Source organism: Anabrus simplex, chromosome 9, assembly GCF_040414725.1.
Source record: "Anabrus simplex isolate iqAnaSimp1 chromosome 9, ASM4041472v1, whole genome shotgun sequence".
Classification (NCBI taxonomy): Eukaryota; Metazoa; Arthropoda; class Insecta; order Orthoptera; family Tettigoniidae; genus Anabrus; species Anabrus simplex.
Genome location: NC_090273.1, coordinates 151,044,394 through 151,070,236, shown reverse-complemented (window position 1 = coordinate 151,070,236; position 25,843 = coordinate 151,044,394). Strand labels below are relative to the sequence as shown.

The following is a 25,843-nucleotide window of genomic DNA, read 5'->3' as shown; positions in this document are numbered from 1 at the left end:
CGCGTCCGCCTGTCCCTCGGCGGCCGCGGGTTCGATTCCCGGCCGGGTCAGGGTTTTTTAATTTTAATGATTAATATCCCTAGCCTGGGGACTGGGTGTTTGTGACGTCCTTAATCTTCCTCTCCTCACAAACAACATTCCACACTAACGCCATTCCAATTCCACGCAGGTTCATACAATATGGTGCCAGTAGGGGCAAAAGATCGACATGGGTCGACGCCCCGAACAAATCGCATTTAAAAATAATAAAAAATTCAAAACTTTCCGAAAGTGTTCCTCTGAACTGCACCCGTGATCGCGTATTATTCAGGGTCTTATGGATAAAGCTGCGGGCCTTTTGGTCCAGGCCGAATTCTTGCAGAATTCTCATGAGGATAGTTCTGCCTACTGAGTCTTATGACTTCTTACTTATTTATTTATTTTTGGTCCGCCTCTGTAGTGTAGTGGTTAGCGTGATTAGCTGCCACCCCCGGAGGTCGGGTTCGATTCCCGGCTCTGCCACGATATTTGAAAAGTGGTACGAGGGCTGGAACGGGGTCCACTCAGCCTCGGCAGGTCAACTGAGTAGAGCTGGATTCGATTCCCACCTCAGCCATCGTGGAAGTGGTTTTCCGTGGTTTCCCACTTCTCCTCCAAGCAAATGCCGGGATGGTCCGTAACTTAAGGCCACGGCCGCTTCCTTCCCTCTTACTTGCCTGTCCCATCCAAAGTCCCCATCCCTCCACAACGCCCCTGTTCAGCATAGCAGATGAGGCCGCCTGGGCGAGGTACTGGTCATTCTCCCCAGTTGTATCCCCCGATCCAGAGTCTGAATCTCCAGGACACTGCCCTTGAGGCGGTAGAGGTAGGATCCCTCGCTGAGTCCGGGGGGAAAACCGAGCCTGGAGGATAAAAAGATTAAGTAGAAGAAGAAGATTTATTTATTTTTGTATTATTATTATTAATATTATTATTATTATTATGCGAGTGCATAGTTTCCTCACTCTGCAGCGGAATTAGGAAATAACTCCTGTAAAGGGCATGTAGCTATTGATTGCTCGTTTGTTTCCTTCTTTCTCGTGTGGGTGTTGACAGCTCCAATCGCTTGTTCCTACACTTACTGTTCTGCAGACTTGAAAGCATTTGCTTGTACAGTACTCCGACACAGTAAAACAGCGGCGTACATATCACCAAGTCATGTAGTGGGATTTACAACCGCTCCTGTACACGTGACGAGGAAAGAGAGGTCTCTTCTATTGACATTTTTAGAAATACTGTATTCAACGAGTCTGATGTTTCTACAGCAGAATATCGTGATATATACTGTGGCAAGACTGAAATTCTTAGTTCCAGTACTGAATATATTACTACATCACCCTGACCTAAGTTAACTACAAAGAGCTCTTAACGATATTCAATATGAAAATGATGTAGCCTATCTATTGAGTGCTTTTAAGAATGTATTGGGGTCGCAACTTTATGTGGCTTTCCCTACCTTAATGGCAGAGTGCCCTCTCAGACACCAAAGCCACGTGGAGGGATGTATTGAGTATTACGTCACCCTGTGGGTGGGAGCAGATAGAATATCACTCACGGTATCCCCTGCCTGTCGCAAAAGGATACCAGGGCCTCTCCACTTGGGGGAGCGCAGATTGGTGCCTCACGCTAGTCATTCCGACCGGCGGGCGCCCAGTACTGTAAGTGGGCGATTAGTGTATGCTGTTTAACCACAGTGATGATGTGGCTACGTCACAGGCCGTGAAGGTAGGGCGAATTTCATCTCCCTGTGGGTGGGGGGGGGGCGGTAGAATAACACACACGATATACCCTGTCTGTCTTAAGAGGCGACTAAAAGGGGCCCCAGGGGCTCTGAACTTTAACTCTTGTTCTTTTCCGATCCCGACGCTATTAGGTTCGCGAGGACTAGGGAGACTTTCATTTTCACGCCCTTCGTGGCCCTTGTCTTTCTTTGGCCGATAGCTTCATTTTTCGGAGTGTCGGACCCCTTCCACTTCTTTCTACCTTATTAGTGTTATTTAGAGAATGGTACTTCCTCTTAAAACAGTAATCATCACCACCACTGAGCGAAGTTCTCCCAGTCATCCTCGATCACTGCGGCGGTACCCGAGTTTGAAATTGAGGCAGAAAAGAAGCAAAGACAGAAACCCCGTCGTTTTCAATTTACGTTGTATGAAATAAGTCACTTATGTTCATTGCGGTGTACGTATTTTGCTATTTGCTTTACCTCCCGCCGACACAGATAGGTCTTATGGCGACGATGGGACGGGAAAGTGCTAGGACTGGGAAGGAAGCGGCCGTCGCCTTAATTAAGGTACAGCCCCAGCATTTGGCTGGTGTGAAAATGGGAAACCACGGTAAACCCTTTTCAGGGCTGCCGACAGTGGGTTCGAACCTACTATCTCCCGAATACTGGATGCTGGCCGCACTTACGCGACTGCAGCTATCGAGCTCGGTTTACGTATTTTGACCGGACACAATAAAGAGTTGCTTACAACCTAAAATATTTTTATAATGTACGTAATTAATTGTCCACCTCTGTGGTGTAGTGGTTAGTGTGATTAACTGCCAACCCCGGAGGCCCAGGTTCGATTCCCGGCTCTGCCACGAAATTTGAAAAGTAGTACGAGGGCTGGAACGGGGTCCACTCAGCCTCGGGAGGTCAACTGAGTAGAGGTGTGTTCGATTCCCACCTCAGCCATCCTGGAAGTGGTTTTCCGTGGTTTCCCACTTATCCTCTAGGCAAACGCCGGGATGGTACCTAACTTAATGCCACGGCCGTTTCCTTCCCTCTTCCTTGCCTATCCTTTCCAATCTTCCCATTCCCTACCAAGGCCCCTGTTCAGATTAGCAGGTGAGGTCGCCTGGGCGAGATACTGGTCATTCTCCCCAGTTGTGTCCCCCGACCCGATGTCTCACGCTCCAGGACACTGCCCTTGAGGCGGTAGAGGTGGGATCCTTCGCTGAGTCCGAGGGAAAATCCAACCCTGTAGGGTAAGCAGATTAAGAAGAAGAGACGTAATTAATTACAATTTTTACTGTTGCATTTTAAGAGGTGCTTTAGAAACAACTCTAATATAATACGGACCGTGCGAGTTGGCCGTGCGGTTAGGGGCGCGCAGCTATGAGCTTGCACCCGGGAGATAGTGGGTTCGAACCCCACTATTGGTGGCCCTGAGGATGGTTTTCCGTCGTTTCCCACTTTCACATCAGGCAAGTGCTGGGGCTGTACCTTAATTAAGGCCACGGCCGTTTCCTTCCCATTCCGAAGCCTTTCCTATCCTATCGTCGCCATAAAACCTATCTATGTCGGTGCGACGTAAAGCAAATAGCAACAAAAAATAATATAGCCTATAATACGGATGTAATTTGGATAAGCTGTTGTTTGTGGTTGTTTGGGTTTAAATTATCGGATAAACCCACCATCAATCCAATCATGCTTACCAGGAATAAACTCAGTGAGGTTGTTTATTTGAGAGTATCCTGTACATCTATCTGGCAGATACATTTACAGCGCTGTTGTACTTTAATCTTGGATAGTACTTAAATGGTCCTCACTCGTGATGAAACTTCCTCTCGGCACTTAGACGACAGCAATTATCACCGGACGCCTGTTAAATTTTAAATACTATTTTCAGAAATTCAGTGAACAGGGAAAGTCACACAACACTGTGTAAAATCACAGTTACATTATGTAATTAATTTATATTACATTTTGCTTAATGAATAACAGGAATGTTACCACTTTCAAATGGGAATACTGTCTTTCCCATTGAAGGAACTGTAAATCGTAGCTTGTACACTCAAACCTTTGTAGATTTTAACAGAATGAATAAATATATGAAAATAAAACTGACTGTTTATATCGACTGCAGTATGAATCAAACCGCAATATCTTGAAAGGTCAGTATTTTGTTGCGATTATAGAGTTTTATTTAAACTAATGTACCCCAATCAGCACGTCACTGAGTATTGGACGAGAGCTTCGTGATCACAATCGAACGTCAATGCTCCCTCACTTCCCTGCAAAATGTGATCGCTCTCTTGCTTCACTGTGACGTATGCTTGCTACGTAAGCTGCCCGCATTTACGTCACACCAGCAAGCCTCAACGGGCGCCCAGCTGAGCACCTCTGACCTATTCTATCCGACCTTCCTTGGTCAACTCCTGTACTTTTCCGACCCCGATGGATTCAGAGCCTTCGAGGCCTAGGGAATCTTATTTTCACGCCCTTGGTGGCCCTTGACTTTCTTTGGCCGATAACTTAATTTTTCGGAATGTCGTATCCCTTCCATTTTGTCCCTCTGATTATTGTTGATAGAGGATTGTTGCCCAGTTGTACTTCCTCTTATAACAATAATCGTCAACACATTCACTATTACAACCACCATCTTCTCTATTACGTTTTATCATGCTTCGCGGTGTGGTTTGTTGTTCGTATACGCAGAAAAATGTATTAAGACGAAAACACACACTCACACAGCTCTCGAAGTAGAGGAATAATTAGACGTCATTAACACCCCCTGCCCAACCAAGAATCAAACTCGGGACCCTCTACATTGAAGTCCACTACACGGACCCTTCAGCCAATTAAGAGAATTCAATTGCATGCAGACTTTAACTTCTTGACTTATACTTCTATTTTGTATATCGGATTAGAGGTAGAACTGTCCGAAGTAGGCTGACAAAAACATCATGCAATAACGAAGGTCTGAGAGATGCCTCCAGGTCTGGAAAAAGTTCAGGGGGACATGAGATCGGCAATGCCCACGCAAAGCTACCTGCGGGGAGAACTGGTATTTGTTGCTTGCAACAAAACGCAGGTCCACTGCCGCCTGGATCCAACAACAATGCAATAAACCACTTTTAGGAACCAGCAAAGGCGATTTATAAGGCAGACACATGAACCGCAGGCAGTGTTGTGGATTGCCACAACTGTATTATGGTTACTTCAGGTCTCTCAATAAACAGCGCTATGGTCTGCACAAAACCTCTTCTTGACTTGAGTCGTGACCAAAGAGAGGATGAGTGAGATATTTGACTGACTTCGTTCGTTCGGTTTGTGCCATGACCTCATGGTGAACGTCAGCTTCGCCAGGCAGAGAGTCGACGGGTGTCTGTTTCAAGCGTATGAAATGGCATATGGCTTTTAGTGCCGGGAGTGTCCGAGGACATGTTCGGCTCGCCAGGTGCAGGTCTTTTGATATGACCCCCGTGGGCGACCTGCACGACACATACGCCCAGCCCCCGAGCCATGGAGCCGGACAAGCATCCAGTGATAGTTATTCGTCGCTCACTTAAAACAATATAAATTTGTTTGAAATGGGCCTGCCCCGCGGTGTAGGGGTAGAGTGCCTGCCACTTACCCGGAGAACCCGGGTTCGATTCCCAGCCAGTTCAGGGTTTTTATCCTGCACATCTGAGGGCTGGTTCGAGGTCCACTCGGCCTACGTGATAACAATTTAGGAGCTTTCTGACGGTGAGATGGCGGCCCCAGTTTGGAATACCAAGAATAACGGCCGAGAGGATCTGTCGTGCTGACCACACGACAACCTTCGGACTGAGTAGCGGTCGCTTGGTAGCCATGGGCCTTCGGGGCTGTTGCGCCATGGGGTTTGGTATAGTTTGACATGGGCAAACCTATACAAAGCTTGGAGTAATACGGAGAGAAGGCGGAGTGTGGACACCCTGGTTTACCCCTGTCAAATTGCGAAGGATGTTATTTCTCGTAGAAATCTTTCGTTGATATTCAAACAATTCGTCTTGTAGGACAGGGTGCGGCTGAAAGTTACCCATATATATTTTGGGATAAAGCAATGTTTCATGTGACCTTCCCATCCCTGAGGTGGAAATCATCGAGCCGACAGTGAGGTTCGAATCCCACTATCGTGAGCCCTGAGGATGGTTTTCCGTTGTTTCCGATTTTCATGCCAGTCAAATGATGTGGCCGTACATTAATTAAGGCCCCGCTCACTTCCTTCCTACTCCTAGCCCCATTACCATAACAGCTTTTTAGGTCAGTGCGACTTAAAGCAAATGGAAAAACAAATATATGATATATAAATTAGCATTTTCAATCCTAAAGTGATGTAAATAGGCAAGAAACCTACCCAAACTGAAAGCCAGGATGGTTGTATAGTAGGTGAGATTGAATCAAGGTGCAGTGAGCTCACAGCTGTAAACTATGGTGAGATCTACGATCAAACTCTCCTCACATCGGTGTGCTTTCAGACCAATGTTTCTGAACGCGGGTGAAGCTGGGTGGACTCGAGATATCATAAATTAGACAAGAAGGAAAGGAGAATTATTTCTGATACTAAAGAGTGGTAACAATGGCAGGGAGTTACATGCCAAGTTAGGATAAACTCGCATAAACCAGCTTCGATAGTGGGATCGGGTAGTACCGAACTGGTCCGACGGGTGGGCCTAGTTGGCAGGTAGACTCAGTCAATCTCAGTGCAGTGGAGAGCTGTATAGTAGACGTGTACAATGTTTTATATGCTAAGTGAGGACTTTCAATTTGTCGTTGAGGGATTTAATGGTCTGAAGGGCTAAAACTGTGGATTGTTGATAACAAGTGTGGAACTAGCCACAGAGTTAGTTGTAAATAGAGGATTGTGGGAGCGTTTAGTTACTTCACAGAGCCTTGCAGACTGAGGATTGAAAGGCACGGCAGTCTATCATAGAGATACACGTGTGGTGTATATAAAGAACATACAGTAAGAGAACGTTGTACACTAAAATAGTGTGTTTTTAGATCTGGGTGCGTTTTAACACTGGGTTGTGAAAATGTATCCACTGTAGCAAGTCATCCCTGAGTCCTTTATTTCTGTGATCAGAGATAACGCTCCATTTGCGGCCCGCTATTGACCCGGACATCTCTCATTGACTGGAATGATCTAATTTTACGCTTTTACTGTAACGAGTGCTCTTTCAATTGGGCTTCCACTCTCAGCGGTTTGCTTGTCACAGATGTCGTAAAGCAAGGCTGGGATAATACTCCATAACATTGTCAGCAGTTGAAAATATGCTGTATTACAGTTAAGTATAATATTACCTTGGATTGCTTCTTTTATTTCAACAATAAGCAAATATTACAATAAATATAGATTCTATTTAAACATAGAGTTCTCCCGTTGAATGATGTTACTTGCTGGCATGGCACCGTGTTGCTCAAATGTTCGCCATTCGTATTGAAAGTCGCGTAATCAAATCAAATTACAGTAAATTATCTTTTGACATAAACACAGGGTCTCTGAAACCTAACGCACAGTGTTTGTACTACGGCAGATGCAGTATGGGAAACGCGGGCATTGTTCTTTATTTTTTAAATATAAGATTTTGGCTTTCGGTTTTGTTTTGTATCTTTCTGATTATTAATTAGGAATTGACAATTTTGTACGAATCGGGTTATTAATTGAGAACTTATTTTAATAAACTGAACTTATACATTTAAGACGAACACAAACACGCAGCCCTCGAACCGGAGAAATTAACCAGGCGAAGTTAAAATCCCCAATCTGCCCGGGAATCAAACCCGAGATCCCAGTAACCAAAGGCGTGTAGTTCTTGACCTTGCAAGCTGCCTGCATCTGTTCGACCTGGCAAGCATCAGTCGCCAGTCTGAATCTCAGCTGTTAACAGTTATCATTGCAGCACTGTATTTTCGTATTTAAAAGTTCTGGTTTCTTCTTAATGGTCGAGTGACCAGTCGCAATTCTCGCTATTAAAAACCAAACCAAACCAAACCCCACGGCACTTAACGCCCTTGAAAGGGCCTTGGCCTGCCCAGCGACCGCTGGTCAGCCAGTAGGCCTGAAGATTACAAGGGGTCATGTGGTCAGCACGACGCATCCTCTCGGCCGTCATTCTGGGCTTTCGAGACCGGGCCGCCATCTGACCGTCAGATAGCTCCTCAATTCTAATCACGTAGGCTGAGTGGACCTCGAACCAGCCCTCAGGTCGAGAGAAAAAACCCTGACCTGGCCGGGAATCGAACCCGGGTCCTCCGGGCGAGAGGCAGGCACGCTACCCCTACACCACGGGGCCGACAAGTCTCGGTATTGGTGCGCAGAAAATCCTGATGGTGTTTATGAAGTTCCTCGTTATGACAGGAAGATTGCTGTATGCCGTGCTTTTAGTGCAAGAGGAATAATTGGGCATAATGTTTTTCGAGGCGACAGGAAATTCAGAGAGGTACCAAGATGACATTTTGGCGCCGGAGGTCCGGGTTCGATTCCCACCTCAGCCATCTTGGAAGTGGTATTCCGTGGTTTCCCACTTCTCCTGCAGGCAAATGCCGGGATGGCACCTAACTTAAGGCCACGGCCGCTTCCTTTCCTCTTCCTTGTCTATCCTCTCCAATCTTCCCATCCCTCCACAGGGCCCCTGTTCAGCATAGCAGGTGAGGCCGCCAGGGTGAGGTAGTGGTCATTCTCCCCAGTTGTATCCCCGACCCAAAGTCTGAATCTCCAGCACACTGTCCTTGAAGCGGTAGAGGTGGGATCCCTCGCTGAGTCCGAGGGAAAAGCCAACCCTGGAGGGTAAACAGATTAAGAAGAAGAAGAAGAAGAAGAAGAAGAAGAGAAACGTGTTTTCTTTCTGAAGTTCGAAGTGCCATCAGATACATAACCTGATGATACAGAAAGACTATATCTGTGCTAAGATGATGTTTGAGAACGGAAAGAAATGCATCCGAGAATTAACAAACTGGTAATACTCCGAAATAAAATTGCAGGTCCCACCGAGATTTGAACTCGGATCGCTGGATTCAAAGTCCAGAGTGCTAACCATTACACCATGGGACCATCACACATGCTCGATAACCTTGTAAGCATTGTAGTATCTCAGTCTACGAAGGTTTTTGGGAATGGCACATTTGCTCAAATGTTTACCATCCGTAGTGAACGTTGCGGAATCAAATCAAATCAAATAACATTGCGTCCGTCTCTGTGGTGTAGTGGTTAGCGTGATTAGCTGCCACTCCCGGAGGTCCGGGTTCGATTCCCGGCGCTGCCACAATATTTTAAAAGTGTTACGATTGCTGGAACGGGGTCCACTCAGCCTCGGGAGGTCAACAGAGTAGAGGTGGGTTCGATTCCCACCTCAGCCATCCTGGAAGTGGTTTTCCGTTGTTTCCCACTTCTCCTCCAGGCAAATACCGGGATGGTACCTACCTTAAAGCCACGGCCGCTTCCTTCCCTCTTCCTTGTCTATCCCTTCCAATCTTCCCATCCACCGCAAGGCACCTGTTCAGCATAGCAGGTGAGGCCGCCTGGGCGAGGTACTGATCATTCTGCCCAGTTGTATCCCCCGATCCGATGTCTGAAGCTCCAGGACACTGCCCTTGAGGCGGTAGAGGTGGGATCCCTCGCTATATTCGAGGGAAAAGCCAACCCTGGGCAATAAACAGATTAAGAAAGGAAGATAATAATAATAGTAACAATAATAATAATAAGAATTTAATTATGATTATTTTTCTTATTGGTTATTGTACTAATTGTATTATTATTATTATTATTATTATTATTATTATTATTATTATTATTATTATTATTATTATTAAATGTTAAAAATTGGGATCGCATTTTAAATATGTTTTCAGTAATTAGCGTACGGTGAGGCATAACTTCAGCCTCAGTTTCCATTATTGCAATCTGCATGTAGCTAATATCCAGTCGCACTACAATACAAAAGAGTCCGTTCTTTTATGCGCGTATACTTAAGAATGGGGATTTTAATTAGCAAGAATTCCCTCGGCAGCATTGCTTTGGTACAAGATACCTTTCATTAAAGCGTGAAAACAATATTCCAGCAGAAAAGAATAACTCACCCCCATAACTTGTTGGTAGACATTCTCTACGTTTCCTCTTCTCAAATCCCTGAAGTGAACAGAAACTTGTTATGTATTTCAAAGTCCACGTTCAGACAGACGGCGAGTTATATACTGTATGTTCTGAGGAATGGCACTTTGGCTGAACAAGCAGCAAAGTACAATACACAGATAAAGACAGCTGTGAAAAATAGACCTACATTTATCAAGTGGTTCAGCATTCATCCCTGTTAGCCACATCCTGATAGACAATAAATCTCATGTGGGAAGTGTATCCTGAACTTCGGAGGTTGTAAACTTTATTGCAGAAACAAGGAAATTACTACAAGGTCCAGTCATACCACAGCAGATTCATTCCGACACCGAAACTCATGTGATAGCAGTATTATTTATCTTATTTATAACATAATACAATTGATACTTGTTTCTTACAGTCCATTCTTTTTATCGGTAATACGTGTTTTCGAAGCCAAAGCCGACACATGTATAGGTATCAGAACCCTGTATTGGACATAGTTTTCAAAAACAATTCTCTCTTTCTTTCTTCCTTCCTTTCTTTCTTCCGTTCACCCCCCAGGGCTGGATTTTCTCTCGGAATCAGCGAGGAATCCCCCTCTCTTGCCTCAAGGGCATTTTCTGAAGCGTGAGACTTTGGGTAGGGGGATACAACTGGCGAGGAGACCATTACCTAACCCAGGTTTCCTCACCTGCTATGCTTAACAGGGTCCTTGCAGAGCGATGGGATGATCGGAAGGAACAGACAAGGAAGAGGGAAGGAAGCAGGCGTGATCTTAATTTAGGTATAATCCCAGCATTTGCCTGGAGGAAGAGTGGGAAACCACTTCGAGGATGGCTGAAGTGGGAATCGAACAATCAAACCACCCTCCCTCTACTCTCATTTGACCTCTCGAGGTTGAGTGGACACTGTTCCAGCCGTCGTACCAATTTTCAAATTTCATGGCATAGACAGGAATCGAACACGGGCCTCCGAGGGTGGCAGCTAATGACGCTAACACCATTCTTTCTTCTTTTCGTTTTGGCTATCTGAGGATCACGTTATTCGTATGAGCTCCGTTTCTTCTGGTCTTTCTCCTTGACCAATATTATTTCTCTCTCTTACTTTGCAACTTCTTTCCTCTTCTGTCCATAATTATTTTGTTCTGCCCCTGAAACCCTGTGTAAGTCTGAATTTTCAATTCAATAATCACTTTGTTGTATATCTCTGCTTTCTGTATTCCCATTTTTTCTAGATACCTTTGTACCTGTTGGATCCAGCGTACTTTGATTCACAAGAAACTGTATTATTTGCAGTGTTAACCCTCTGTGGTCCAGTCTCCTGATGTGTCCGAAGAACACGTTCCTTCTTAACCGTATGCCGTCTGAGATCTTCTCTATCTTGCTGTATAGTTCTTGGTTCGCTCGTCTTCTAAATTGACGGTCCTTTGCTCTTCGGCGTCCCAATATCTTCCTGAGAATCTTTCGCTCCACCATTCCTGATCTCTTAAGTACTTATGGGCAGGTGTGATGGAGGAGGGGGGTAAGTAAAAGGGTGCGAAAAATGGAGGAGATGGGAGGCGGGTTGGTCTTTTGAATACGTTTTTCTGAATTTTGCATTTCCAAACGTTACAGAGCTGAATTAATTAATTCTAATCTGTTTTCCATCTATGGTCGGTTTTTCCCTCGGACACAGAGAGGGATCCCTCCTCTACCGCCTCAAGGGGAGTGTTCTGGAGCTTCAGACTTTGGGTCTGGGGATACAACTGGGGAGGATGGCCAGTACCTCGCCCAGGCGGCCTCACCTGCTATGCTGAACAGGGGCCTTGCGGGGGGATGTGAAGATTGGCAAGGATAGACAAGGAAGAGGGAAGGAAGCAGCCGTGGCCTTAAGTTAGGTACCATCCCGGCATTTGCCTGGAGGAAACCACGGAAAACCACTTCCAGGATGGCTGAGGACGGAATCGAAACCCCTCTACTCAGTTGACCTCCCGAAGCTGAGTGGACCCCGTTCCAGCCCTCGTACCACTTTTCAAATTTCGTGGCAGAGCCGGGAATCGAACCCGGGCCTCTGGGGGTGGCAGCTAATCACACTATCCACTACACCACAGAGGCGGACTGAATTAATTAATTAATAAACATTAGTCTTCTTTATGAGATATTTTTCGTTATATCTTCGAAAGAGCAGGCCTAGTATACATTCATTCATACCATAACATCAGAGGTTTCTTCCTGATATTAATGTTGATCTGTTAGATAACATCTGCATATTTTTCTTATTATTTCTTCTTTCTTTCTCGTCTTTTCTTTTGATATGATAATTAGAAAGTTATTTTTGAAGACTTTCGTCCGGAGCTTCGTATTGTATGGCAGTGAAACGTGAACAATGACTAATTCAGACAGAAAGAGAATAGAAGTTTTTGAAATGTGGTGTTACAGAAGAATGGTGAGAGGAGATCGATTCGGCTAAATTTGACCAGAAGAAGAGATAGAATGATAGGACACATCTTGTTCAGTTAGTTCTTGAGAGAAGTGCAGGCAGCAAGAACGGTAGGGAGGTGGTGGTGGTTATTGTTTTGACGGGAAATACCACTATGTAACCATTCTCTATATAGGCTAACACTAATCAGAGAGAAAAATGGAAGGGATTTGACACTTCGACAAATGAAGGTATCGGCCAAAGATAAACAAGGGCCACGAAGCGCGTGAAAATGAAAGACTCCCTATGCCTCGAGTACTTCAATACCGTCGGGGTCGGCAAAGAACAAGAGTTGACCAAGGACGGTCGGATAGGAGAGACGAAAGCGAGGAGCCTGGCACAAGTAAGTGGAAGCAATGCCGGGACTCAGCTAAGGTCCCCGTGGTCGTCAACCAACGCTCCTAAGATTAGAGCCCCTATGGCCCCATTTAGTAGCCTCTTAGGCTAGGCAAGGGTTACCGTGGATGTTATTCTACCGTCCCCACCCACAGGAGGAAGAACAGCAGGGGTGGACCAGGGTATAATATGACAATCAGGTTAGAGCAGATGCAGGATGTAGTAGAAATTAAAAGATTAACAGAGGAGAGGGTGGCATGGAGAGCTACAACAAACCAGTGTATGAACTGATGACGCAAGCAGCAGCCCCCTTTTTAGGCACTTTCTAACCTACTTTATAATTTTAAGATATTTGTAAAAATTATTCGGTATATTTATAATTTAATTGATGGAAAAATGAAGGCAAATAACCATAATATTGTGTATACCATATTCATGACAAAAACACGTTAAAATACCTTCTTCTCCTGTTTTTTAATCTGTTTACCATCCAGGTTTGGATTTTCCCACGGACTCAGCGAGAGATCCCACCTCTACCGCCTCAAGGGTAGTGCCCTGGAGCATGAGACATTTGGTCTGGGGATACAACTGGGAAGAATGACCAGTACCTCGCCCAGGCGGCCTTACCTGCACTTCTGAACAGGGGCCTTGCGGAGGGATGGGAAGATTCGAAGAGATAGACAAGGAAGAGGGAAGGAAGCGGCCTGGAGGAGAAGTGGGAAACCACGGAAAACCACTTCCAGTATGGCTGAGGTGGGAATCGAATCCTTCTCTACTCATTTGACCTCCCGAGGCTGGGTATACCCCGTTCCACATTTCAAATTTCGTGGCAGAGCCAGGAATCGAACCCGGGCTTCCGGCGGTGGCAGCTAATCACACTAACCACTACACCACAGAGGCGGACTAAAATACCTTCGAAGTTATAACATATTTTACCTATAGTGTCAAATTCAATTACCTTCACTATCTGAAGTTGTTCATAGTTTGAGATGTACATGAATTTTTGGAACGGTATTATTCTGCGTTATGCACTAGGCTCATGTTGGGAGCAGTGTAGAATTGTATTCCCGGCTACCTGTTCCTAAAATCAGGCATTCTGCATGGATCATTCCATTTGATTCTGCGTCCAGCCAGGCTCCCACAACAAGTCGAAATCGGCTCGGCACCTGATTAATGCTGTGAGCTGCTTATTGTCTATTACTAGCCTGCGTATTTCAATCCTAACTGAACATCGTAATGCTGTATATTTGTAAATCATCCCTGAAGAGTTGAATTGGCAGAGACCGAATGCTGGAAATAAATAAATAAATAAATAAATAAATAAATAAATAAATAAATAAATAAATAAATAAATAAATAAATAAATAAATAAATAAATAAATAAGTAAATAAATAAATAAATAAATTGTGAAGTTTACTTAAATCAATCGCCAGTCCTCGGAACGAAATTGATCAGACAGATTCGAAAGGCGTCTACAAAATATGTGTTTATAGATGGAGGTCGGGTGTTGATGAAAAGTCATATTTCGTGCCTTTAATTTTTGTCTAATTGGTTTTTAATGCAAATCCAGTGATTCTCGTCCCAAATAAGTAGGTTCAATCTTTATATATAAAAAGTGTTTTGTCTGTGCATTGCTCAGAATTTAAAAAGAAAGGCATGTCTGCATTGTCCACAGTAACAAGGAAATGAACTTTTTAACTATCCGTCATTTCTATCTGTCCGTACGTATGTACGCGCATCACGAGAAAACGGCTGAAGAGAATTTTATGAAAATCAGTATGTAAAGTCGCTACAATCTACGCCATAAATAATTTTATTCAGCAGAGTGAAATGGTAGTTAGGGGAAGGCCTAAAATTTAATTCTGAAATATTTATGTTATTAGTGGTCCTGTCGATAAACGTCCGCATCCGTAGCATAACGGTCCGTCCTCGCGGGCGCGGGTTCCATTCCCAGTACTGCCAGAAATTTAAGAACGGTAGGAGGGCTGGTACGTGGTTGAAACGGTACATGCAATTCCCCTCCATTGGGGAAAGAGCTGCACCACCTCGGGATGAGGACACGAGTTAACTTTATCGATAAACACTACTCATATTGTATTACATTTCCGATTATATATGTCCTATATATTTTTACCGTACCGGCTGTGATAACAGAGATATTCATGAATTAGAATTTTTGTTGCTAAGTCCGTATCAGCGCCCAGTCACGAGAAAATGGGTAAACAGATTTTAATGAAAATCGGTATGTAAAGTCGGAGAATAAGGAACTACAGTCTATGCTATAAATAATTTTGTAAGATGTTCTAATATCACAGAGTCGGAAGGAAACTAAATGTGAAGGCCTACAATATAGAAAGCTAATAAAACTGATCAACAGTAACATTACATTAACCATTGATTGTTGTGATGTGCTTTGTGTTTTCTGCTCCTACTCGTCTCAGATAGATGGGATTACTACTGCGTACCGTGTATAACTGCCTACCTGAATAGTGGCGGGAAATAGCTGGAGAGTTAGGTAACTTTCTTCCTCTGGTTCGTAAATTTTCTGATACTACCGGTACGTAACACACTGGTTCAGAACAGCATTCGAGCTATTCAATCCGTACCCTGAGGCACTGATTGGAATGAGCAGTGTGCACATTTAACGGAATAATGGCACAGAAGTGTTCGCGGCTGTCTGCGGCCTGCTCATTCCAGGACATTGGACTGTTAGATCGTCACCGTAGTACTGTTCGTTAAAAGTGAGAAAATGTGCGGTTTTTCATTTCATCGAGTATTTTATATTATAACATGGCTTTTGATCGCTACATTCCTACTGGCCGCATTGTACCGATCTAGATTGACTTCAGTTGAGGAAACCACAAAGTCAGTCTTTCTGAGAATTCCGTAACGAAGCATGGGTACATCAGCTGATTTGTTATATATAATTTCGGTCTCATTTTGAAACTGGAATATGTGTTTAGCATTTTACATGGCATAACGAATGATTTTAGTTGTAAAGCTTTTCTCTTTATAAGTGACAGAGGTTGCATCAACAATGATTTGATGGTCATTTTGTATGGCATACTCTACTACAGTAAATTTCCCTGGCCGGTAAAGATGTAACTGTCTGCGTTGTTCCTTAACCCTCGTCGCTACATTCCTACGCGTTTGGCCTACGTAAACCGATCCACAGGTGCAAGGAATCATGCATACTCCAGCACTGCTTTAACCAGATGATCTTTAACATATCCCAAACAATTATATATGGTGATATTAAATGGTCTTCAAAATATATGTCGGACTCCGCGGCTGAATGGTCAGCGTTGAAACCTTCGGTTCAGAGGGTCCCGGGTTCAATTCCCGGTTGAGTCGGGGATTTTAATCGCTTGTGATTAATTTTTCTGGTTCGGAGACTCATTGTTTGTGTTTGTTCCAACACATATGTCCCCTTCATATCCAGACAACCACCACAGAAACACGCAATAGTGATTAAATCCTTCCAAATGGGGTTGCATTAGGAAGGGCAGCCGATCGTAAAACATGGCCAAATACGCATGTGCGACAAAGTTCGCATCCGCAACTCCACTGAAGCAACAGTCAGAGATATGCGCCAGGCATGCACAGCATCACATAATATCCCTGTCACAGTAGCCTATGTTTGGTTGTCATGAGGTCCGAAAGCTTCCATTGTAAGAGAGAATGAGAGAGACCTTGAAAATATGCCTGCAAGCCTTAACCCACAAGAACGGAATTTTAATATATCTAGTGATATGAAAGCTTTCTATTCTCGTAACCAACATCAGGGAGTCACGATGTGGTACAAAGTGAGAATGAAAGAAAGAAAGAAAGAAAGAAAGAAAGAAAGAAAGAAAGAGGTAAGCAATATTTTATTTTATGTGGTCACTAACATCATGATCGTAGCCACCGGCGCATCCATATTTACGTGGAGTGCGGACCAGAGACTTTTCACTTCAAAAACTGCTATCACACCCTAAAGAAGAAATTTTGTGTAAGTATTAACCTTCCCTGGTCTGAAATGATTAGACTTGTATTGTATGCACTCACTTGAACTACCGATACTCAGTCTTCGATTGCATTACAGATTCAAGTTGCCAGTATTCTGATTCCCTTACTTGAAGAGTATTCTTCTTTCTCAGAAATCGTACAACAGCGAAGGAGAAACGTATTTTCACTGATGTTCTCAATTTGCTGATATTTATTTTTCCTTCCTGCACGGAAGTCACCGTTGGAAATTAGTAACTGTATGGCTTGGAGCAGCCTATTGCATTATGCATTAGTGGAGTGTACGGATCGCTGGTGCAGCTTCCTAAATCTATAAGAGGGAGAGGAGTGTGTTGGGGTGGGCAAGACGTGGCACAGATTGTGCGGGCTAAGACTGGAACATCCTCAACCTTAATCATCGAACGTCAACCACAACGTAGTTCTAGTGAATGCAGTGGATAACTATTTTGAATACGTTTAACCAACGATTTCGTAATACTGGATTACAACTTAATATGAACACTGTGTAACCGTGGCAAGAAAATATAATAATCCTTTTCCTCACTTATACCTCTCAGAGTTTGCTCTTTATTAAACCATTCTGGCACAATCCATTCCCATTGGCGGAAAGGAAATATCACCATGAGAATAAGCTTTAATATTGAAAACATTTCTTAACAAAGTAAGGGTCCCCATTTTACGAAAAACTTAAAATGAAGCAATTTCCTCAATTGTGCTGAAAGTTGAGGGGATAAATGGCTCGGATAGGTTTCAAATCGTGAGTCTTGGATAGCTCTATCAAACTGAAAGGAACAACTTTCGAAATTCACTTCCGGCCTAAATGCAGTTCCGGAAGAAGAGCCTAATATTACTTGTTTCTTTACTCGATTTCTTTTTAATTTAAATCCTAGCCAAATTAACTTATTTACATAATTATTTCTGTAATGTATTCTTTGGTTCACTACCCTCAGGTTTTCTTAATTTTTAAAAAATATCCACACCAAATGGAGTTATAAGGGCTTAAGTGAAACTCTGCATTGATTCACATTAGCGCTTGTAGTAGTAGGAAAAAGCAAATTGCTAATCCAATCACGGCCGACTTGATGCGTCGCTCTAGCCAGCGCAGCGAGGGATCCAGTCGGCCGTGATCCCATCGACCGTATAACAATGATTAAGGAAATGATTCAATTTTTAGGAAAAAATAAATAATACATTCTCATACTATATTATATTTAGGTAAAGTTCGTAGCTCATATCCCTAGGATGTTTTCAACAATGAGTTACTTCCCCCAAGGCTAGAACTGTGGATTTTTGTCTGACTATACCCCGTACAAGGAGATTTCTAGCTTTATATAGTCCAAGATGATTAATAGACATAACCAATATGAAAGCTCAAATGCATTTATCCTTTCCCTGTCAGCTGTTTTCAAGGTCCATATTTCGTAGCGCTGTGAATAAAACGCTGATTCGCTCTGGTTTTCAGATATTTTATAATCTTATCATCGCATTTCTTTCATGTGCCAGTCACTGCTTGACTTCAAGGGAAATAAAGAATAGTAATGGTAGTATGTGTCTGTTTCAGTTGCGCAATTAGGGCAGTAATGTCCTCTCTTACATGTAACCACAGACTATGAAATGTACCGTGTGGGGAAAATAAAGCTGGTCCGGAGAGTATTTACAATAGTTCTGATGCGGGATCGATCATTGTTAATGAACACCACAGAAGATGCTGGAAATGGGCTCATCTGAAGACATGAAAAACTGATCGGCAGAACTCAACATGAAGGATACAGATGCAGGACCATTTTAATGACATTTCCACACGACGCATCTCTTAATTCCCACTTGCACAGGCTTTCCTTCACTTGAGCAGTGTTTTCAGGTGTTTGAACACTTTTCGGATAGTTACGGATTTTATTTACTACAGAGCCATTTTGCCGCTAAGTTCTGAGTAGCAGACTTTGTTGGAGGTTTTGCCAAAACACTTCCCGTCGTGAGCACCATTTTTTGTTGCATTCAACTGGTCACTAAACACGTCTACCCCACTCACTCACAGCGACGTACTCGGGAGATGCGCACGCATAGACATGTGACAGCAACCGATTGATGCATCAAAACCACGGTTTCCAGCATTTCCTGTGAGGGACAGTGACACTTCCGCGTCAGTTTCACTTTGCCCACCCTGTACTACAAATGGAAGTACTCAGCAAACCGAAGCAAAAAGGAAAAATATCATATTCTATTATAGAACGTCCTCCTCTGTGGTGTAGTGGTTGATGTGATCAGCTGCCACCCCCGGAGCCTCGGGTTCTTTACACGGCCCTGTCACGAAATTTGAAAAGTGGTACGAGGGCTGGAACGGGATCCACTCAGCCTTGTGAGGTCAACTCAGTAGAGGTGGGTTCGATTCCCACCTCAGCCATCCTGGAAGTGGTTTTCTGTGGTTTCCCACTTCTATTCCAGGCAAATGCCGGGGTGGTACCTAACTTAAGGCCACGGCCGCTTCCTTCACTCTTTCTTGTCTATCCCTTCCAATCATCCCATGCCCCACAAGGCCCCTGTTCAGTACAGCAGGTGAGCCGCCTGGGCGAGGTACTGGTCCTCCATCCTTGGTGTATCCCCCTTGCCCAAAGTCTCACGCCCAGGACACTGCTCTTGAGGCGGTAGAGGTGGGATCCTTCGCTGATTCCGAGGGATAAACCAACCTTGGAGGGTAAACAGATTAAGAAAGAAGGAAGGAAAGAACGTATTGCAATACTTGGTAAATTCGTGACATTTATAAGCTTAGGGAAATAGCAAAATAATTATTCGTTTAACTACGCGCGCACAACATTCATTCATTCATTTATTCATTCATTCATTCCAGTGACAGCTGGAAAATGCTATTTGATATTCTCCAGGAAATGATATGGCAACTACGTTTGAAAATATGCAGGGATTTTTATGTTCTTATACCATCTGGGAGAGAGTTCCATAATTTAGAGCCAACCTCAGTGAAAGAATGACTGTGCAAAGCCGTTCGATGCACAGCAGTAAAAAGGGTAGTAGTTCAACTATAACTTAACGTGTATAAAGTGAAGTGAATAAATAAATGTCCGCCTCTGTGGTGTAGTGGTTAGTGTGATTAGCTGCCACCCACGGAGGCCTGGGTTCGATTCCCGGCTCAGCCACGAAATTTGAAAAGTGGTACGAGGGCTGGAACGGGGTCCACTCAGCCTCGGCAGGTCAAATGAGTAGAGGTGGTTTCGATTCCCACCTCAGCCATCCTGGAAGTGGTTTTCTGTGGTTTCCCACTTCTCCTCCAGGCAAATGCCGGGATGGTACCGAACTTAAGGCCACGGCCGCTTCCTGCCCTCTTCCTTGTCTATCCCTTCCAATCTTCCTATCCCCCACCAAGGCCCCTGTTCAGTATAGCAGGTGAGGCCACCTGGGCGAGGTACTGGTCATCCTCCCCAGTTGTATCCCAAGACCCAATGCCTTACGCTTCAGGTCACTGCCATTGAGGCGGTGGAGGTGGGATCCCTCGCTGAGTCTGAGGGAAAAACCAACCCTGGAGGGTAAGCAGATTAAGAAAGAAAGAAAGAAAGAAAGAAAGAAAGAATTAATAAATTATAACTTCACATTCTTAACTGAGAACAAAATATTATTTATTCAGTATAAATAATAATGTTATAGTCGGTTTTCGTTCCAAGCACTGATTAACATCTATATATAAAGTATTGCTCAGAATTTAAAAAAATGGTATTTCTGTATCGGTCGTGTCTACGTCTGTCTTTCAGTATGAATGTACGTATGTATGTATGTGTGTATGTATGTATGTATGTATGTATGTATGTATGTATGTATGTATGTATGTATGTATGTATGTATGTATGTATGTATGTATGTATGTATGTATGTATGTATGTATGTATGTATGTATGTATTGAACCCTTTGGTCAAGGGTTCAGTATGTATGTATGTATGTATGTATGTATGTATGTATGTATGTATGTATGTATGTATGTATGTATGTATGTATGTATGCCTATCACGAGAGAATGGCTGAGGAGTATTTGATGGAAAGCGGCATCTACAGTCAGGGAATAAGATACTACAATATATGTTATAAATAATCTTATTCACCCTGAGTGAAATGGTAGTTTAGGGGAAGGCCTTAAACTTAATTTTCATATATTACGTTATTAGTGGTCCTGCATAACTGCATGGCCCTGCACACTGCATAACTGAATTTATATAGAATAAATTTTCGATAATCTATGTCTTGTAGATTTTTACCGTACCGGTTGTGATAAGAGAGACATTCATGAATTTCGATTTTTGTTGCATGTAAAGTCTTGAAAGTCTTCTTTCCACTTCCATTATACTCCCCTCCGGAGAGCAAATAATGTCCTTCTCAGACAGTTCTTCTGTGATTTTTAATCTACTACCTGAACCCATCCCCTTCTTCTGAAAAAAATCTTATGATTAAAGTTTCAGATTAACATACATGAAAATATCTGTATCTTGTGAGGCATCGAAGCGCAAGAGCTGGTATGCGTCGTGGCATTCCGTTGAAGTTTTAACGATGAAGGTTTATACCTCAATGTGTAGTTAATAACTGAAGGATATGAAGAATTTTTTAAGAATACTTAACTTAAAGCTTTTTATAAATAAACTTGTAAATGTTTCTTAAACATAATTGTAATAATAACATATGTAATACTATTTAGGCCTACTTGTTTAAACACTTATAGTGCCAGGTGGCCAATCCATCGGCACGATAGCAGCATAAGTAATACCGCCGAAAAAATTGAAGCTCTTACTCTCTGGAAATATCGATAACATGGGATATCGATAAAAGTGAAGTTTCATAAAAGATTTCTTTTTTTTCTATTTGCTTTACGTCGCACCGACACAGAGACACATATGTCTTATGGCGACGATGGGATAGGAAAGGCCTAGGAATTGGAAAGAAGCGGCCGTGGCCTTAATTAAGGTACAGCCCTAGCTAGCATTTGCCTGGTGTGAAAATGGGAAACCACGGAAAACCATCTTCAGGGCTACCGACAGTGGGGCTCGAACCCACTATCTCCCGAATACTGGATACTGGCCGCACTTAAGCGACTGCAGCTATCGAGCTCGGTAAAAGATTTCTTTCGACGCATTTTAAGTTTCGCGCGTGGTAACCCTGCACTCTAGCGCCTAGCGTCATTTGCTTGTTATCTTATTTGTTTATTTTGTAAAAATTCGTATTTCTCAAAAAGCACTATCAAGAATAGCGTAAAATATTAGTTTTTTAAATTCAAAATTAGCTGAATATTCTCACAAAGGTATCATACCCATAATAAAAAAAATACACTCTAAATGTTAAAATTAGGTCAAATTTTGACATTCATTTTTTTCAAAAATAATAAAAATATTCGTACACTTTTAAATGAAGAAAATGAAACTGTATTGTAAATACAGTCACAGTAACAAGTTCTCTATTTACCTCTGTGGTATGGGAAAAAAGAACGGGAATTTACTACCAGAAATGTAAGAAGGTGAATATGTTTCCTTAGAGTGTGAATTTTCAATAGAAATGTCTTGGCATTCATAGCTCAAACATTACATAACAGCCTTGTATCGAAAGGGTTAATATGTTTGATCAGTTTTAACAGTAAAGTTAGTATCTCAAGTCTTCTTCATCTTAGTGTTTGTCGCGCGGTGGAGCAGGGTCCACTTGGTTCTAACAACATGAACATAACACACGTCTTCCAGATGGCGTGATGCGAATGGATGTACCTTCTCTATTCATAACGTGGCGATACCACCAAAGTCGGGTCTCACGCACCTTGTCTGCAATCGGGGCAACTCCCATGACTTTCCTGATTTCTATGTTGGTGACATGATTTAGCCGGGTTAAGGCATGTTGACATTACTGTGAAATTAACGCCATGGCCACTTCCTTCCCACTCCTAGCCATTTCCTGCCCCATCATCGCCATAAGACCTATCTGTGTCTGTGTCGGTGCGACGTAAAGCAACTAGCAAAAAAAAAAAAAAAAAAATTTTACTGTGGAGCGGAGTTCAACCACTCAGAGACGTAACGGAACCTAATTACAGTACTGTAAATTGTCATTTTCCGTACAGTGCGAGAAGAAGACAATTATGTCATAATTTGAAATAAAATTCACATTGCCTCATAAAATTTCTTATTACTTGCTTTTAAGAAATAGCCACGTCAGTCTGCCAGAAGGTCTCTTGGTTGTTGCCTTTCATTCGAAAAAAAACTGAAATTAGGATGAACTGTCCATCGCATTTATATTGCCTGGCGAATTTGCCGTGCTGTTAGGTGCACACAGCTGTGAGGTTGCATCCGGGAGATAGTGGGTTGTAACCCCTCTGTCGGCAGCCCTGCAGACGGTTTTCTATGGTTTTTCATTTTCACACCAGGAAAATGTACCTTAATTAAGGCCACGGCCGCTTCCTTCCACTATTAGCACTTTCCTATGTTATCGGCTCCATAAAACCTATCTGTGTCGGTGCGACGTGAAGCAAAATTGTAAAAAAACAAAAACATATTGATGTTGAATGTTTTCTTTAAAACTTGTGGTGTCAATCTAATTGTGGGAATATTAAATTTCCTTCTAAATACAAGTAAATCCATGTCATTGTAAAACTAAGACTATGCTTCTCATAACAGATCTCGATCAGAATGAAATGACAAGGAGAAATTTGTAGCCTCAAAAATACAGAAGAATGTTGCGTGTATTGGACCTTAAATACTTCCAAGATGCCATTAAATGTTTTAAAACCGTGTAGTGGTAAAGTTAATTGCAATTGATTAACAAACGGAGAATTGATAAATGTATATAAATAAAAAAGGTGGTTGTGTCAGAATTAGTCATATTCGGACCATAGGAATGAGAATTACACCTGGGTTAATGTTATTCTACAATTCCGTGTCAGTAATCTCTCCATACCGAATAATATTATGGCGTTATTCCCAAAGGCCACTCGTGTTTTGTTTGATTTTTTGTACATTTTTTATTCCCTTAACGATGCAGACTCATAGAGAGTTTCAGCTTTAAGGTAGAGTACGTTGGGCGTTAGTTTTAGCAATCACACGTAATGAATGCGCGCGCTAAGTGTTGCTAACATCTCCTATTACCTCTAATTACCGCACCATGCAGGGTGCCTGCCCTCTTATCTTCTTTTGTATTTAATTTTCTCCTCTCCATGTCCACCGTCCTTGTAATCTACGTTTCTCGCCTCTGGGGACGCTACGACAATAAACCTCTGACTTAACATTAAGTACACACCAGAATGTTGCGCCCCATAATTTAGCCATGCGTTACTCACTATTATTATGGGTGTTAACCGTCGTACAGTACTTTGTACATTCCGAGAAAGAGTTGAAAAATATTGTGACCTTATTATTAAACTTGATTAGTCTAATTTTGGATAAACAACTTCGTGGTGAACCACTGACGTAGGTCATTATACAGGCTGGCGTCTTGTTATATATAGAAGCCCTATCAGAGACGATGAACTACTGTCGAGCCTCGATATCTCGAACTTTGATATCTCGAACTTCCATTACTCGATATTTCAGTATATCGAAGTAATTTAAATTTTCAGGCCATTTGTCCTCTTCTTCACGCGTATTTATTTCTCTGTTACTCGAAATTCGCTTACACGAATTTCTCGATTTCTCAAAGCAAACATTTCCTACCTTGAAGCAAAATATACTCTGTAACTCGAATTTTGTGCAACATTAGCTGTGCAATACGACATTTGTGGTTTGTGAGGAAGAGTTAACAAGCAAAGAAAGAGTTACAGTGATGCTGGGAGATAAAAAGACGGGAACCGAAAAACTGAAACTTCTAGTGATGGGCAAATCGGCGAAGCCTCAACGAATCCTCTCGGCCGTTTTCTTGGCTTTCTAGACCGGGCCCGCAGTCTCACCGTCAGATAGCTCCTCAATTGTAATCACGTCCGAGAAATCACCCGAATAATACTTACATGTTGTTTAAGGAAAATGGGAGTAATTTTCAATAATTATTTAAGCTAGTCGGAGCAAATTACATGATTCCGCCAACGACTTCTCCTTTCATTGCATTCTTCAAAGAGTATCAGGGATTTCCTACAGGAAGCACTAGAAAGTATTAGTTCAGAGTCGATTTCCAATATCTCAATGTGATGATTTAATTTATAATAATATGAGCTAACCACTAATCTCTCGACTATAGCGAGCTTACAAAGCTTGTGCTCAATTCGTATTTAACATCCTATTAGCGTTCCATAACAGCCCATTCCTCTGCCAGCTTTCGAGGCTAAAATACACTGGATGGCGTAGAAACCCAAATTTTTTCGATCATCACACTGTTCTGACAACAAACAAACTGGACTATCTCAGATTTGATTTTTAAAACCGCTCGAATTCAGGAAGAGTTACCCCCACTGTGCTTCACAATTGAATATCTAGTTCTTCAATCCAGCGTACAGCATGTGGAGATACCAGCAGGAAGTCATCTTCATCACCGTGATAGACTCGAATCTTACATTCCCTGACGATATGATGAATAGTCTGATGTGGAGTCTGCAGTCACAATCTGGATTAGGTAGCTTTTTCCACTTGTGGAAAGCTACTCTGCACCGGCCATGTCCTGTTCTGATTCTATTCAGGGCAGTCCAGGTCTTGCGTGGTAGGTGGGATCCACTTGGAAGTCTGGGACCTGAGAAGAAGGTATGCAGGCGCAGATCTGTTGCTGCTTCCCATCTACCTTTCCACCCACCAAGAGATTTACTGTAAAATCCTTAGCATCCATGTTAGCAGCATCACGCAGAGTTCGATGGTATGATCTTAGTCTATTCAAATTTAACAGTGGCAAGTCACTATTCACGGGTAGACTAGGATTTGTCGAGATCTTGTGGAATTGCTTCATGAGGGCTTTAGATCGGCGTAGATCAGGTGGCATTGTACCAGTTAGCAATGAAAGCCTTTGAATTGGATTAGATGTGATTGAGCCAGGCATGATGTGCATTGTGGTATTAAACTGGGTGTCAACAAGCCTTGTATGATGACTGTTCAACCAAACAGGTGCACAATACTCAGCACTTGAGTACACCAAACCCAAGGCTGAAGATCGCAAGGTAGTTCCACACAGTTTATGGAGGATGTTGCTTAGAGACTGCAACTTTTGTGCCAAGCTCACGAGGTGTTGTTTGAAGGATAGAGTCATGAGTAATAGGAG

At 42.8% G+C, this 25,843-nt stretch overlaps 1 non-coding gene across 1 annotated transcript; it reads right to left on the bottom strand.

Annotated features, from left to right (window-relative positions):
* Nucleotides 1-8,732: 8,732 nt before the first annotated feature.
* On the bottom strand, nt 8,733-8,804 carry TRNAQ-UUG (transfer RNA glutamine (anticodon UUG)). Its single transcript has one exon. It is a non-coding gene; the product is annotated as a tRNA-Gln (tRNA).
* Between the last annotated feature and the right edge of the window lie 17,039 nt (nt 8,805-25,843).